The following is a 15,652-nucleotide window of genomic DNA, read 5'->3' on the forward strand; positions in this document are numbered from 1 at the left end:
ATCTCCACGTCGGAAGAAGAGGTCGGCACACGCTCAAGGGCAGAAGGACAAACCCGACGCTGGTGGGTGTCTTCAGCCTTCCGTTTCGTCGGCAATGGCGGCGTCGCCACAGCCGAAGCTGTGTCGGTCGGCACAACGGAACCGTCACCAGTGGGCTGCTGACTTAAAACGGTGCGTAAATGTCGAACAGCGACATCACGCTTCTGATCGGCAACGCTGAGATCGTCGGGCAGCGAAGGGCGAGAAGCGGCAAGCTGTTGTGGTTGTGATTGCTGTGTCTGACGCCCGCAGCCGGAAGCCGGAGACGGCCGCCGCTCGCGGTCTGCACGTGGGTCCCGACGCGCGACACGCTGTTGTGAGTCCTGCCGACCAACCCGCGACTGCCGGGAAGCGGCGGGCGAACGGTCAACTGGAGACGGACTGCGGTCCTGTCGTGTAGACCCCCTGTCAGAGGAGGGCGACCGACCAACACTACGAGCACGTTGCCTGCTAGAACTGCGAGACGGAAGTTTATCACGCCGCGGTTTCGGAGCCACAAAAATTTCCCGCGATTCCACAACAGCAGTGTGAACAGGAGCACCGGCAGCTATGTCAACTGAGGCAGGCAACGTATCAAAAGATTCCGATACCGTAACAGGCTGCGAAACAGGTTCCGACACTACAGCAGTCGCCGACGCGGGCATGGGGTCGGACACAGACGCAAGTGAAACACGTGGTAAAGACAAACTTTCGTCAGCCTGCACGGTAGCCGTAGCAGGCGCGGAAACAGCAGACACAGTAGCAAGGTCAAAATCGGGAGTGGACACATCCATGGCAACCGCGGCGTCAGCTAGGTTAGCATCGGCCACGCGGCGCGCGGGTGCGGGGGGGGGGGGGGGGGCTGTACCTAAGACCGTAGCAGCGACAGAGGCAAAGCTGTCCCCGCGCAAACCGTCATCGATCGGTAATTGAGCAGGCCGTTTACGTTTAGGACAGTCCTGCCGGTAATGACCAACGCCACTACAAAATGAACAAGTTTGAGGCTGTCCACTATAAGTCACAAACGCACGGTGGCCGTTAACCAGAATAAAGGACGGAACGTGTTGTCTGACAACCATTTTCACACTCCGCACACCGTTTTCGACTTGAAACAAATATGCGGAGGACCACTTTTCCTTAATCACTGACAAAACGGTACCGTACGGACGCAAATAACGTGAAATAGTATCATTCCGTATTTCAAAAGGCAAGTTAAAGATACGAATTTGCCTAACGCCAAAGCCGGCGTGCGACACAGTCACATTACTAATTTTACCGTCAAGATGTCGAAATTTACGCACGCCGTCATTGACAGACACAACAGTATCACACATATCAGGAGATCTCAATTTCAAAAACACCGAATTAAGGAACGTATCAAACTGTATGCCAAGAACGTCATCATGCCGTAACATCAAGTCCTCTAATATCCAACGGTGAATTTCGAATGCCGATGGTTTATCAACGGATCGATCAAACTCACATTGTACGTTATTCTGTCTTTCCTCACTATCATCGTATATCATTTCCATTACTTACAGTCAGGGATAAACACAAGCCACGAGGCAGAGGAAGCAGACGACACGCGAGGCGCCGCCGGCCAAGTCGCACGCGGAAGTACAGCTCGCTCGGCACCGAGGTGTTGCCAGGCGGTCACCCATCCAAGTACTAGCCGGGCCCGATGATGCTTAACTTCGGTGATCGGACGAGAACCGGTGTATTCATCATGGTATGGCCGTTGGCGCTCATCTAATGTAGGAGCACGGCAGAATTCGCGTTCGGCTTTTCTCCCAACACACAAAATTTTAGTTTTCGGCCGCATTTGACGAAAGCGCTTCCTTCCGCAACCGCCAGTTCCTCGAGGACGGCGCGGGGAGGCGCGCCCGGCGTCCCAGCAGAGTGACGGCCGAATTGGCGGGCGCACCGCCGCGTGTGTGAGACGCACTGCTGCTCGTTGCAATCCCTGTCATTCGCTGGGCGCGTGCAGCCTTCAACACTAGCGGAGGACGCATCTTGTCCCTGGTGTTCAGCGGAGGGCCTGTGCGGGGTGCGGCAGTGTCGTGCTGGAGGGCCCACTGGTAGCGATGTGGGCTTCCTCGCCTCGCCTCGCCTCCCCTCGCCACACACCAGGTGTCTGCGTAGTTTGCAGTGCATTTGCACCATTCCTATCCCTGTCCCTGTCCCCGTCCCGACTTGTCCCGACTTTGCTCGACTGCCGCTCGCTGCCGCTCGGGTCGTGGTCCATATGACAGCGCAAGCACGACAAACGTCTGCGGGACGAGACGAGACGAGACGAGACGTGACGACTAAAGAATAAATTCGTGGTTACAAATCAAATTTGGATCTCTACACTCCTACACAACAATAGGCGGTGACGTATTTCAGAAATCACCTGCCGATTCGTACTGTTTTGTCGTTTTCAAAGTCATCTTGGCAAACTTGGTTAGCACATTCTCCCTCAAACTGAGTTAATTACTGCATTTTCGTACCATTACAGTAGTTTAAAAGGCTTAAGGAAGCATCTTTGTCACAACAGAAAGGTAGTTTGAAAATTGGGCTGGCGACATAACAAAAAAAAAAAAACAGGAAGGGAGCCAACAGCACCCGGGTTTCCCAGGCGGTCACCCATCCAAGTACTAGCCGGGCCCGATGATGCTTAATTTCGGTGATCGGACGAGAACCGGTGTATTCATCATGGTATGGCCGTTGGCGCTCATCTAATGTAGGAGCACGGCAGAATTCGCGTTCGGCTTTTCTCCCAACACACAAGATGTTAGTTTTCGGCCGCATTTGACGAAAGCGCTTCCTTCCGCAACCGCCAGTTCCTCGAGGACGGCGCGGGGAGGCGCGCCCGGCGTCCCAGCAGAGCGACGGCCGAATTGGCGGGCCCACCGCCGCGTGTGTGAGACGCACTGCTGATCGTTGCACCCCCTGTCATTCGCTGGGCGCGTGCAGCCTTCGACACTAGCGGAGGACGCATCTTGTCCCTGGTGTTCAGCGGAGGGCCTGTGCGGGGTGTGGCAGTGTCGTGCTGGAGGGCCCACTGGTAGCGATGTGGGCTTCCTCGCCTCGCCTCGCCTCGCCTCGCCTCGCGTCACACCAGGTGTCTGCGTAGTTTGCAGTGCATTCGCACCATTCCTATCCCTGTCCCTGTCCCCGTCCCGACTTGTTCCAACTTTGCTCGACTGCCGCTCGCTGCCGCACGGGTCGTGGTCCATATGACAGCGCAAGCACGACAAACGTCTGCGGGACGAGACGAGACGAGACGAGACGAGACGAATAAGGAATAAATTCGTGGTTACATATCAAATTTGTAACTCTACACTCCTACACAACAATAGGCGGTGACGTATTTCAGAAATCACCTGCCGATTCGTACTGTTTTGTCGTTTTCAAAGTCTTCTTGGCAAACTTGGTTAGCACATTCTCCCTCGAACTGAGTTAATTACTGCATTTTCATACCATTACAGTAGTTTAAAAGGCTTAAGGAAGCATCTTTGTCACAACAGAAATGTAGTTTGAAAATTGGGCTGGCGACATAACAAAAAAAAAAAACAGTTCCTCGAGGACGGCGCGGGGAGGCGCGCCCGGCGTCCCAGCAGAGTGACGGCCGAATTGGCGGGAGCACCGCCGCGTGTGTGAGACGCACTGCTTCTCGTTGCACCCCCTGTCATTCGCTGGGCGCGTGCAGCCTTCGACACTAGCGGAGGACGCATCTTGTCCCTGGTGTTCAGCGGAGGGCCTGTGCGGGCTGTGGCAGTGTCGTGCTGGAGGGCGCCACTGGTAGCGATGTGGGCTTCCTCGCCTCGCCTCGCCTCGCCTCACACCAGGTGTCTGCGTAGTTTGCAGTGCATTCGCACCATTCCTATCCCTGTCCCTGTCCCCGTCCCGACTTGTCCCGACTTTGCTCGACTGCCGCTCGCTGCCGCTCGGGTCGTGGTCCATATGACAGCGCAAGCACGACAAACGTCTGCGGGACGAGACGAGACGACTAAGGAATACATTCGTGGTTACAAATCAAATTTGGAACTCTACACTCCAACACAACAATAGGCGGTGACGTATTTCAGAAATCACCTGCCGATTCGTACTGTTTTGTCGTTTTCAAAGTCTTCTTGGCAAACTTGGTTAGCACATTCTCCCTCAAACTGAGTTAATTACTGCATTTTCATACCATTACAGTAGTTTAAAAGGCTTAAGGAAGCATATTTGTCACAACAGAAATGTAGTTTGAAAATTGGGCTGGCGACATAACAAAAAAAAAAAAAAACAGGAAGGGAGCCAACAGCACCCGGGTTTCCCAGGCGGTCACCCATCCAAGTACTAGCCGGGCCCGATGATGCTTAACTTCGGTGATCGGACGAGAACCGGTGTATTCATCATGGTATGGCCGTTGGCGCTCATCTAATGTAGGAGCACGGCAGAATTCGCGTTCGGCTTTTCTCCCAACACACAAAATGTTAGTTTTCGGCCGCATTTGACGAAAGCGCTTCCTTCCGCAACCGCCAGTTCCTCGAAGACGGCGCGGGGAGGCGCGCCCGGCGTCCCAGCAGAGTGACGGCCGAATTGGCGGGCGCACCGCCGCGTGTGTGAGACGCACTGCTGCTCGTTGCACCCCCTGTCATTCGCTGGGCGCGTGCAGCCTTCGACACTAGCGGAGGACGCATCTTGTCCCTGGTGTTCAGCGGAGGGACTGTGCGGGGTGCGGCAGTGTCGTGCTGGAGGGCCCACTGGTAGCGATGTGGGCTTCCTCGCCTCGCCTCGCCTCGCCTCGCCTCGCCTCACACCAGGTGTCTGCGTAGTTTGCAGTGCATTCGCACCATTCCTATCCCTGTCCCTGTCCCCGTCCCGACTTGTCCCGACTTTGCTCGATTGCCGCTCGGGTCGTGGTCCATATGACAGCGCAAGCACGACAAACGTCTGCGGGACGAGACGAGACGACTAAGGAATACATTCGTGGTTACAAATCAAATTTGGAACTATACACTCCTACACAACAATAGGCGGTGACGTATTTCAGAAATCACCTGCCGATTCGTACTGTTTTATCGTTTTCAAAGTCTTCTTGGCAAACTTGGTTAGCACATTCTCCCTCAAACTGAGTTAATTACTGCATTTTCGTGCCATTACAGTAGTTTAAAAGGCTTAAGGAAGCATCTTTGTCACAACAGAAATGTAGTTTGAAAATTGGGCTGGCGACATAACAAAAAAAAAAAAACAGGAAGGGAGCCAACAGAACCCGGGTTTCCCACGCGGTCACCCATTAAAGTACTAGCCGGGCCCGATGATGCTTAACTACGGTGATCGGACGAGAACCGGTGTATTCATCATGGTATGGCCGTTGGCGCTCATCTAATGTAGGAGCACGGCAGAATTCACATTCGGCTTTTCTCCCAACACACAAAATGTTAGTTTTCGGCCGCATTTGAAGAAAGCGCTTACTTCCGCAACCGCCAGTTCCTCGAGGACGGCGCGGGGAGGCGCGCCCGGCGTCCCAGCAGAGTGACGGCCGAATAGGCGGGCGCACCGCCGCGTGTGTGAGATGCACTGCTGCTCGTTGCACCCCCTGTCATTCGCTGGGCGCGTGCAGCCTTTAGCGGAGGACGCATCTTGTCCCTGGTGTTCAGCGGAGGGCCTGTGCGGGGTGCGGCAGTGTCGTGCTGGAGGGCCCACTGGTAGCGATGTGGGCTTCCTCGTTTCGCCTCGCCTCGCCTCGCCTCGCCTCGCCTCACACCAGGTGTCTGCGTAGTTTGCAGTGAATTCGCACCATTCCTATACCTGTCCCTGTCCCCGTCCCGACTTGTCCCGACTTTGCTCGACTGCCGCTCGCTGCCGCTCGGGTCGTGGTCCATATGACAGCGCAAGCGTAGTTTGAAAATTGGGCTGGCGACATAACAAAAAAAAAAAAAAAAACAGGAAGGGAGCCAACAGCACCCGGGTTTCCCAGGCGGTCACCCATCCAAGTACTAAACGGGCCCGATGATGCTTAACTTCGGTGATCGGACGAGAACCGGTGTATTCATCATGGTATGGCCGTTGGCGCTCATCTAATGTAGGAGCACGGCAGAATTCGCGTTCGGATTTTCTCCCAACACACAAAATGTTAGTTTTCGGCCGCATTTGACGAAAGCGCTTCCTTCCGCAACCGCCAGTTCCTCGAGGACGGCGCGGGGAGGCGCGCCCTGCGTCCCAGCAGAGTGACGGCCGAATTGTCGGGCAAACCGCCGCGTGTGTGAGACGCACTGCGGCTCGTTGCACCCCCTGTCATTCGCTGGGCGCGTGCAGCCTTCGACACTAGCGGAGGACGCATCTTGTCCCTGGTGTACAGCGGAGGGCCTGTGCGGGGTGTGGCAGTGTCGTGCTGGAGGGCCCACTGGTAGCGATGTGGGCTTCCTCGCCTCGCCTCGCCTCGCCTCGCCTCGCCTCGCTTCGCCTCGCCTCACACCAGGTGTCTGCGTAGTTTGCAGTGAATTCGCACCATTCCTATCCCTGTCCCTGTCCCCGTCCCGACTTGTCCCGACTTTGCTCGACTGCCGCTCTATGCCGCTCGGGTCGTGGTCCATATGACAGCGCAAGCACGACAAACGTCTGCGGGACGAGACGAGACGAGACAACTAAGGAATAAATTCGTGTTTACAAATCAAATTTGGAACTCTACACTCCTACACAACAATAGGCGGTGACGTATTTCAGAAATCACCTGCCGATTCGTACTGTTTTGTCGTTTTCAAAGTCTTCTTGGCAAACTTGGTTAGCAAATTCTCCCTCAAACTGAGTTAATTACTGCATTTTCGTACCATTACAGTAGTTTAAAAGGCTTAAGGAAGCATCTTTGTCACAACAGAAAGGTAGTTTGAAAATTGGGCTGGCGACATAACAAAAAAAAAAAAAACAGTTCCTCGAGGACGGCGCGGGGAGGCGCGCCCGGCGTCCCAGCAGAGTGACGGCCGAATTGGCGGGAGCACCGCCGCGTGTGTGAGACGCACTGCTTCTCGTTGCACCCCCTGTCATTCGCTGGGCGCGTGCAGCCTTCGACACTAGCGGAGGACGCATCTTGTCCCTGGTGTTCAGCGGAGGGCCTGTGCGGGGTGTGGCAGTGTCGTGCTGGAGGGCGCCACTGGTAGCGATGTGGGCTTCCTCGCCTCGCCTCGCCTCGCCTCACACCAGGTGTCTGCGTAGTTTGCAGTGCATTCGCACCATTCCTATCCCTGTCCCTGTCCCCGTCCCGACTTGTCCCGACTTTGCTCGACTGCCGCTCGCTGCCGCTCGGGTCGTGGTCCATATGACAGCGCAAGCACGACAAACGTCTGCGGGACGAGACGAGACGACTAAGGAATGCATTCGTGGTTACAAATCAAATTTGGAACTCTACACTCCTACACAACAATAGGCGGTGACGTATTTCAGAAATCACCTGCCGATTCGTACTGATTGTAGTTTACAAAGTCTTCTTGGCAAACTTGGTTAGCACATTCTCCCTCAAACTGAGTTAATTACTGCATTTTCGTACCATTACAGTAGTTCAAAAGGCTTAAGGAAGCATCTTTGTCACAACAGAAAGGTTGTTTGAAAATTGGGCTGGCGACATAACAAAAAAACAAAAGGAAGGGAGCCAACAGCACCCGGGTTTCCCAGGCAGTCACCCATCCAAGTACTAGCCGGGCCCGATGATGCTTAACTTCGGTGATCGGACGAGAACCGGTGTATTCATCATGGTATGGCCGTTGGCGCTCATCTAATGTAGGAGCACGGCAGAATTCACGTTCGGCTTTTCTCCCAACACACAAAATGATAGTCTTCGGCCGCATTTGACGAAAGCGCTTCCTTCCGCAACCGCCAGTTCCTCGAGGACGGCGCGGGGAGGCGCGCCCGGCGTCCCAGCAGAGCGACGGCCGAATTGGCGGGCGCACCGCCGCGTGTGTGAGACGCACTGCTGCTCGTTGCACCCCCTGTCATTCGCTGGGCGCGTGCAGCCTTCGACACTAGCGGAAGACGCATCTTGTCCCTGGTGTTCAGCGGAGGGCCTGTGCGGGTTGTGGCAGTGTCGTGCTGGAGGGCGCCACTGGTAGCGATGTGGGCTTCCTCGCCTCGCCTCGCCTCGCCTCACACCAGGTGTCTGCGTAGTTTGCAGTGCATTCGCACCATTCCTATCCCTGTCCCTGTCCCCGTCCCGACTTGTCCCGACTTTGCTCGACTGCCGCTCGCTGCCGCTCGGGTCGTGGTCCATATGACAGCGCAAGCACGACAACCGTCTGCGGGACGAGACGAGACGAGACGAGACGACAAAGGAATAAATTCTTGGTTACAAATCAAATTTGGAACTCTACACTCCTACACAACAATAGGCGGTGACGTATTTCAGAAATCACCTGCCGATTCGTACTGTTTTGTCGTTTTCAAAGTCTTCTTGGCAAACTTGGTTAGCAAATTCTCCCTCAAACTGAGTTAATTACTGGATTTTCGTACCATTACAGTAGTTTAAAAGGCTTAAGGAAGCATCTTTGTCACAACAGAAAGGTAGTTGGAAAATTGGGCTGGCGACATAACAAAAAAACAAAAGGAAGGGAGCCAACAGCACCCGGGTTCCCCAGGCGGTCACCCATCCAAGTACTAGCCGGGCCCGATGATGCTTAACTTCGGTGATCGGACGAGAACCGGTGTATTCATCATGGTATGGCCGTTGGCGCTCATCTAATGTAGGAGCACGGCAGAATTCGCGTTCGGCTTTCGTCCGAACACACAAAATGTTAGTTTTCGGCCGCATTTGACGAAAGCGCTTCCTTCCGCAACCGCCAGTTCCTCGAGGACGGCGCGGGGAGGCGCGCCCGGCGTCCCAGCAGAGTGACGGCCGAATTGTCGGGCAAACCGCCGCGTGTGTGAGACGCACTGCGGCTCGTTGCACCCCCTGTCATTCGCTGGGCGCGTGCAGCCTTCGACACTAGCGGAGGACGCATCTTGTCCCTGGTGTACAGCGGAGGGCCTGTGCGGGGTGTGGCAGTGTCGTGCTGGAGGGCCCACTGGTAGCGATGTGGGCTTCCTCGCCTCGCCTCGCCTCGCCTCGCTTCGCCTCGCCTCACACCAGGTGTCTGCGTAGTTTGCAGTGAATTCGCACCATTCCTATCCCTGTCCCTGTCCCCGTCCCGACTTGTCCCGACTTTGCTCGACTGCCGCTCGCTGCCGCTCGGGTCGTGGTCCATATGACAGCGCAAGCACGACAAACGTCTGCGGGACGAGATGAGACGAGACGGGACGAGACAACTAAGGAATAAATTCGTGTTTACAAATCAAATTTGGAACTCTACACTCCTACACAACAATAGGCGGTGACGTATTTCAGAAATCACCTGCCGATTCGTACTGTTTTGTCGTTTTCAAAGTCTTCTTGGCAAACTTGGTTAGCAAATTCTCCCTCAAACTGAGTTAATTACTGCATTTTCGTACCATTACAGTAGTTTAAAAGGCTTAAGGAAGCATCTTTGTCACAACAGAAAGGTAGTTTGAAAATTGGGCTGGCGACATAACAAAAAAAAATACAGGAAGGGAGCCAACAGCAACCGGCTTTCCCAGGCGGTCACCCATCCAAGTACTAGCCGGGCCCGATGATGCTTAATTTCGGTGATCGGACGAGAACCTGTGTATTCATCATGGTATGGCCGTTGGCTTTCATCTAATGTAGGAGCACGGCAGAATTCGCGTTCGGCTTTTCTCCCAACACACAAAATGTTAGTTTTCGGCCGCATTTGACGAAAGCGCTTCCTTCCGCAACCGCCAGTTCCTCGAGGACGGCGCGGGGAGGCGCGCCCGGCGTCGCAGCAGAGTGACGGCCGAATTGGCGGGCGCACCGCCGCGTGTGTGAGACGCACTGCTGCTCGTTGCACCCCCTGTCATTCGCTGGGCGCGTGCAGCCTTCGACACTAGCGGAGGACGCATCTTGTCCCTGGTGTACAGCGGAGGGCCTGTGCGGGGTGCGGCAGTGTCGCGCTGGAGGGCCCACTGGTAGCGATGTGGGCTTCCTCGCCTCGCCTCGCCTCGCCTCGCCTCGCCTCGCCTCGCCTCGCCTCGCCTTGCCTCACACCAGGTGTCTGCGTAGTTTGCAGTGAATTCGCACCATTCCTATCCCTGTCCCTGTCCCCGTCCCGACTTGTCCCGACTTTGCTCGACTGCCGCTCGCTGCCGCCTGGGTCGTGGTCCATATGACAGCGCAAGCACGACAAACGTCTGCGGGACGAGACGAGACGAGACGAGACGAGACGACTAAGGAATAAATTCGTGTTTACAAATCAAATTTGGAACTCTACACTCCTACACAACAATAGGCGGTGACGTATTTCAGAAATCACCTGCCGATTCGTACTGTTTTGTCGTTTTCAAAGTCTTCTTGGCAAACTTGGTTAGCAAATTCTCCCTCAAACTGAGTTAATTACTGCACTTTCGTACCATTACAGTAGTTTAAAAGGCTTAAGGAAGCATCTTTGTCACAACAGAAAGGTAGTTTGAAAATTGGGCTGGCGACATAACAAAAAAAAAAGGAAGGGAGCCAACAGCACCCGGGTTTCCCACGCGGTCACCCATCCAAGTACTAGCCGGGCCCGATGATGCTTAACTTCGGTGATCAGACGAGAACCGGTGTATTCATCATGGTATGGCCGTTGGCGCTCATCTAATGTAGGAGCACGGCAGAATTCGCGTTCGGCTTTTCTCCCAACACACAAAATGTTAGTTTTCGGCCGCATTTGACGAAAGCGCTTCCTTCCGCAACCGCCAGTTCCTCGAGGACGGCGCGGGGAGGCGCGCCCGGCGTCCCAGCAGAGTGACGGCCGAATTGGCGGGCGCACCGCCGCGTGTGTGAGACGCACTGCTGCTCGTTGCACCCCCTGTTATTCGCTGGGCGCGTGCAGCCTTCGACACTAGTGGAGGACGCATCTTGTCCCTGGTGTTCAGCGGAGGGCCTGTGCGGGGAGCGGCAGTGTCGTGCTGGAGGGCCCACTGGTAGCGATGTGGGCTTCCTCGCCTCGCCTCGCCACGCCTCGCCTCGCCTCGCCTCGCCTCGCCTCGCCTTGCCTCACACCAGGTGTCTGCGTAGTTTGCAGTGAATTCGCACCATTCCTATCCCTGTCCCTGTCCCCGTCCCGACTTGTCCCGACTTTGCTCGACTGCCGCTCGCTGCCGCTCGGGTCGTGGTCCATATGACAGCGCAAGCACGACAAACGTCTGCGGGACGAGACGAGACGTGACGAGACGAGACGTGACGAGACGAGACGACTAAGGAATAAATTCGTGGTTACAAATCAAATTTGGAACTCTACACTCCTACACAACAATAGGCGGTGACGTATTTCAGAAATCACCTGCCGATTCGTACTGTTTTGTCGTTTTCAAAGTCTTCTTGGCAAACTTGGTTAGCACATTCTCCCTCATACTGAGTTAATTACTGCATTTTCGTACCATTACAGTAGTTTAAAAGGCTTAAGGAAGCATCTTTGTCACAACAGAAAGGTAGTTTGAAAATTGGGCTGGCGACATAACAAAAAAACATAAGGAAGGGAGCCAACAGCACCCGGGTTTCCCAGGCAGTCACCCATCCAAGTACTAGCCGGGCCCGAAGATGCTTAACTTCGGTGATCGGACGAGAACCGGTGTATTCATCATGGTATGGCCGTTGGCGCTCATCTAATGTAGGAGCACGGCAGAATTCGCGTTCGGCTTTTCTCCCAACACACAAAATGTTAGTTTTCGGCCGCATTTGACGAAAGCGCTTCCTTCCGCTACCGCCAGTTCCTCGAGGACGGCGCGGGGAGGCGCGCCCGGCGTCCCAGCAGAGCGACGGCCGAATTGGCGGGCGCACCGCCGCGTGTGTGAGACGCACTGCTGCTCGTTGCACCCCCTGTCATTCGCTGGGCGCGTGCAGCCTTCGACACTAGCGGAGGACGCATCTTGTCCCTGGTGTTCAGTGGAGGGCCTGTGCGGGGTGCGGCAGTGTCGTGCTGGAGGGCGCCACTGGTAGCGATGTGGGCTTCCTCGCCTCGCCTCGCCTCGCCTCACACCAGGTGTCTGCGTAGTTTGCAGTGCATTCGCACCATTCCTATCCCTGTCCCTGTCCCCGTCCCGACTCGTCCCGACTTTGCTCGACTGCCGCTCGCTGCCGCTCGGGTCGTGGTCCATATGACAACGCAAGCACGACAAACGTCTGCGGGACGAGACGAGACGACTAAGGAATACATTCGTGGTTACAAATCAAATTTGGAACTCTACACTCCTACACAACAATAGGCGGTGACGTATTTCAGAAATCACATGCCATCTACATCTACATCTACATCTATACTCCGCGAGCCACCTTACGGTGTGTGGCGGAGGGTACTTATTGTACCACTATCTGATCCCCCCTTCCCTGTTCCATTCACGAATTGTGCGTGGGAAGAACGACTGCTTGTAAGTCTCCGTATTTGCTCTAATTTCTCGGATCTTTTCGTTGTGATCATTACGCGAGATATATGTGGGCGGTAGTAATATGTTGCCCATCTCTTCCCGGAATGTGCTCTCTCGTAATTTCGATAATAAACCTCTCCGTATTGCGTAACGCCTTTCTTGAAGTGTCCGCCACTGGAGCTTGTTCAGCATCTCCGTAACGCTCTCGCGCTGACTAAATGTCCCCATGACGAATCGCGCTGCTTTTCGCTGGATCATGTCTATCTCTTCTATTAATCCAACCTGGTAAGGGTCCCATACTGATGAGCAATACTCAAGAATCGGACGAACAAGCGTTTTGTAAGCTACTTCTTTCGTCGATGAGTCACATTTTCTTAGAATTCTTCCTATGAATCTCAACCTGGCGCCTGCTTTTCCCACTATTTGTTTTATGTGATCATTCCACTTCAGATCGCTCCGGATAGTAACTCCTAAGTATTTTACGGTCGTTACCGCTTCCAATGATTTACCACCTATGGCATAATCGTACTGGAATGGATTTCTGCCCCTATGTATGCGCATTATATTACATTTATCTACGTTTAGGGAAAGCTGCCAGCTGTCGCACCATGCATTAATCCTCTGCAGGTCTTCCTGGAGTACGTACGAGTCTTCTGATGTTGCTACTTTCTTGTAGACAACCGTGTCATCTGCAAATAGCCTCACGGAGCTACCGATGTTGTCAACTAAGTCATTTATGTATATTGTAAACAATAAAGGTCCTATCACGCTTCCTTGCGGTACTCCCGAAATTACCTCTACATCTGCAGATTTTGAACCGTTAAGAATGACATGTTGTGTTCTTTCTTCTAGGAAATCCTGAATCCAATGCCGATTCGTACTGTTTTGTCGTTTTCAAAGTCTTCTTGGCAAACTTGGTTAGCACATTCTCCCTCAAACTGAGTTAATTACTGCATTTTCGTACCATTACAGTAGTTTAAAAGGCTTAAGGAAGCATCTTTGTCACAACAGAAAGGTAGTTTGAAAATTGGGCTGGCGACATAACAAAAAAACAAAAGGAAGGGAGCCAACAGCACCCGGGTTTCCCAGGCGGTCACCCATCCAAGTACTAGCCGGGCCCGATGATGCTTAACTTCGGTGATCGGACGAGAACCGGTGTATTCATCATGGTATGGCCGTTGGCGCTCATCTAATGTAGGAGCACGGCAGAATTCGCGTTCGGCTTTTCTCCCAACACACAAAATGTTAGTTTTCGGCCGCATTTGACGAAAGCGCCTCCTTCCGCAACCGCCAGTTCCTCGAGGACGGCGCGGGGAGGCGCGCCCGGCGTCCCAGCAGAGCGACGGTCGAATTGGCGGGCGCACCGCCGCGTGTGTGAGACGCACTGCTGCTCGTTGCACCCCCTGTCATTCGCTGGGCGCGTGCAGCCTTCGACACTAGAGGAGGACGCATCTTCTCCCTGGTGTTCAGTGGAGGGCCTGTGCGGGGTGCGGCAGTGTCGTGCTGGAGGGCGCCACTTGTTGCGATGTGGGCTTCCACGCCTCGCCTCGCCTCGCCTCACACCAGGTGTCTGCGTAGTTTGCAGTGCATTCGCACCATTCCTATCAAAGTCCCTGTCCCCGTCCCGACTTGTCCCGACTTTGCTCGACTGCCGCTCGCTGCCTTTCGGGTCGTGGTCCATATGACAACGCAAGCACGACAAACGTCTGCGGGACGAGACGAGACGACTAAGGTTTACATTCGTGGTTACAAATCAAATTTGGAACTCTACACTCCTACACAACAATAGGCGGTGACGTATTTCAGAAATCACCTGCCGATTCGTACTGTTTTGTCGTTTTCAAAGTCTTCTTGGGCATACTTGGTTAGCACATTCTCCCTCAAACTGAGTTAATTACTGCATTTTCGTACCATTACAGTAGTTTAGTAGTATCTTTATCACAACAGAAAGGTAGTTTGAAAATTGGGCTGGCGGCATAACAAAAAAACAAAAGGAAGGGAGCCAACAGCACCCGGGTTTCCCAGGCGGTCACCCATCCAAGTACTAGCCGGGCCCGATGATGCTTAACTTCGGTGATCGGACGAGAACCGGTGTATTCATCATGGTATGGCCGTTGGCGCTCATCTAATGTAGGAGCACGGCAGGATTCGCGTTCGGCTTTTCTCCCAACACACAAAATGTTAGTTTTCGGCCGCATTTGACGAAAGTGCTTCCTTCCGCAACCGCCAGTTCCTCTAGGACGGCGCGGGGAGGCGCGCCCGGCGTCCCAGCAGAGCGACGGCCGAATTGGCGGGCGCACCGCCGCGTGTGTGAGACGCACTGCTGCTCGTTGCACCCCCTGTCATTCGCTGGGCGCGTGCAGCCTTCGACACTAGCGGAGGACGCATCTTGTCCCTGGTGTTCAGCGGAGGGCCTGTGCGGGGTGTGGCAGTGTCGTGCTGGAGGGCGCCACTGGTAGCGATGTGGGCTTTCTCGCCTCGCCTCACACCAGGTGTCTGCGTAGTTTGCAGTGCATTCGCACCTTTCCTATCCCTGTGCCTGTCCCCGTCCCGACTTGTCCCGACTTTGCTCGACTGCCGCTCGCTGCCGCTCGGGTCGTGGTCCATATGACAGCGCAAGCACGACAAACGTCTACGGGACGAGACGAGACGACTAAGAAATACTTTCGTGGTTACAAATCAAATTTGGAACTCTACACTCCTACACAACAATAGGCGGTGACGTATTTCAGAAATCACCTGCCGATTCGTACTGTTTTGTCGTTTTCAAAGTCTTCTTGGCAAACTTGGTTAGCACATTCTCCCTCAAACTGAGTTAATTACTGCATTTTCGTACCATTACAGTAGTTTAAAAGGCTTAAGGAAGCATCTATGTCACAACAGAAAGGTAGTTTGAAAATTGGGCTGGCGACATAACAAAAAACAAAAGGAAGGGAGCCAACAGCACCCGGGTTTCCCAGGCGGTCACCCAACCAAGTACTAGCCGGGCCCGATGATGCTTAACTTCGGTGATCGGACGAGAACCGGTGTATTCATCATGGTATGGCCGTTGGCGCTCATCTAATGTAGGAGCACGGCAGAATTCGCGTTCGGCTTTTCTCCCAACACACAAAATGTTAGTTTTCGGCCGCATTTGATGAAAGCGCTTCCTTCCGCAACCGCCAGTTCCTCGAGGACGGCGCGGGGAGGCGCGCCCGGGGTCCCA

At 54.3% G+C, this 15,652-nt stretch overlaps 12 non-coding genes and 1 pseudogene across 12 annotated transcripts; all 13 read right to left on the reverse strand.

The window, feature by feature from the left end:
• Nucleotides 1–1,643: 1,643 nt before the first annotated feature.
• On the reverse strand, nt 1,644–1,761 carry LOC126155407 (5S ribosomal RNA; annotated as a pseudogene).
• Nucleotides 1,762–2,610: 849 nt separating this feature from the next.
• On the reverse strand, nt 2,611–2,729 carry LOC126154786 (5S ribosomal RNA). The gene has a single exon (XR_007532322.1). It is a non-coding gene; the product is annotated as a 5S ribosomal RNA (ribosomal RNA).
• Nucleotides 2,730–4,297: 1,568 nt separating this feature from the next.
• On the reverse strand, nt 4,298–4,416 carry LOC126154662 (5S ribosomal RNA). Its single transcript, XR_007532205.1, has one exon. It is a non-coding gene; the product is annotated as a 5S ribosomal RNA (ribosomal RNA).
• Nucleotides 4,417–5,245: 829 nt separating this feature from the next.
• Nucleotides 5,246–5,364, reverse strand: LOC126155254 (5S ribosomal RNA). Its single transcript, XR_007532759.1, has one exon. It is a non-coding gene; the product is annotated as a 5S ribosomal RNA (ribosomal RNA).
• Nucleotides 5,365–5,940: 576 nt separating this feature from the next.
• Nucleotides 5,941–6,059, reverse strand: LOC126155769 (5S ribosomal RNA). The gene has a single exon (XR_007533209.1). It is a non-coding gene; the product is annotated as a 5S ribosomal RNA (ribosomal RNA).
• A 1,569-nt stretch (nt 6,060–7,628) lies between these two features.
• On the reverse strand, nt 7,629–7,747 carry LOC126155887 (5S ribosomal RNA). Its single transcript, XR_007533319.1, has one exon. It is a non-coding gene; the product is annotated as a 5S ribosomal RNA (ribosomal RNA).
• An 837-nt stretch (nt 7,748–8,584) lies between these two features.
• Nucleotides 8,585–8,703, reverse strand: LOC126154783 (5S ribosomal RNA). Its single transcript, XR_007532319.1, has one exon. It is a non-coding gene; the product is annotated as a 5S ribosomal RNA (ribosomal RNA).
• Nucleotides 8,704–9,560: 857 nt separating this feature from the next.
• Nucleotides 9,561–9,679, reverse strand: LOC126155334 (5S ribosomal RNA). Its single transcript, XR_007532834.1, has one exon. It is a non-coding gene; the product is annotated as a 5S ribosomal RNA (ribosomal RNA).
• An 874-nt stretch (nt 9,680–10,553) lies between these two features.
• Nucleotides 10,554–10,672, reverse strand: LOC126155760 (5S ribosomal RNA). The gene has a single exon (XR_007533200.1). It is a non-coding gene; the product is annotated as a 5S ribosomal RNA (ribosomal RNA).
• An 891-nt stretch (nt 10,673–11,563) lies between these two features.
• On the reverse strand, nt 11,564–11,682 carry LOC126154965 (5S ribosomal RNA). Its single transcript, XR_007532489.1, has one exon. It is a non-coding gene; the product is annotated as a 5S ribosomal RNA (ribosomal RNA).
• Nucleotides 11,683–13,511: 1,829 nt separating this feature from the next.
• LOC126154673 (5S ribosomal RNA) lies at nt 13,512–13,630 on the reverse strand. Its single transcript, XR_007532216.1, has one exon. It is a non-coding gene; the product is annotated as a 5S ribosomal RNA (ribosomal RNA).
• Nucleotides 13,631–14,447: 817 nt separating this feature from the next.
• On the reverse strand, nt 14,448–14,566 carry LOC126154685 (5S ribosomal RNA). Its single transcript, XR_007532227.1, has one exon. It is a non-coding gene; the product is annotated as a 5S ribosomal RNA (ribosomal RNA).
• Nucleotides 14,567–15,382: 816 nt separating this feature from the next.
• On the reverse strand, nt 15,383–15,501 carry LOC126155767 (5S ribosomal RNA). The gene has a single exon (XR_007533207.1). It is a non-coding gene; the product is annotated as a 5S ribosomal RNA (ribosomal RNA).
• Nucleotides 15,502–15,652: the final 151 nt, after the last annotated feature.

The sequence above is a fragment of the Schistocerca cancellata genome, unplaced genomic scaffold (genome assembly GCF_023864275.1).
Source record: "Schistocerca cancellata isolate TAMUIC-IGC-003103 unplaced genomic scaffold, iqSchCanc2.1 HiC_scaffold_1100, whole genome shotgun sequence".
Classification (NCBI taxonomy): domain Eukaryota; kingdom Metazoa; phylum Arthropoda; class Insecta; order Orthoptera; family Acrididae; genus Schistocerca; species Schistocerca cancellata.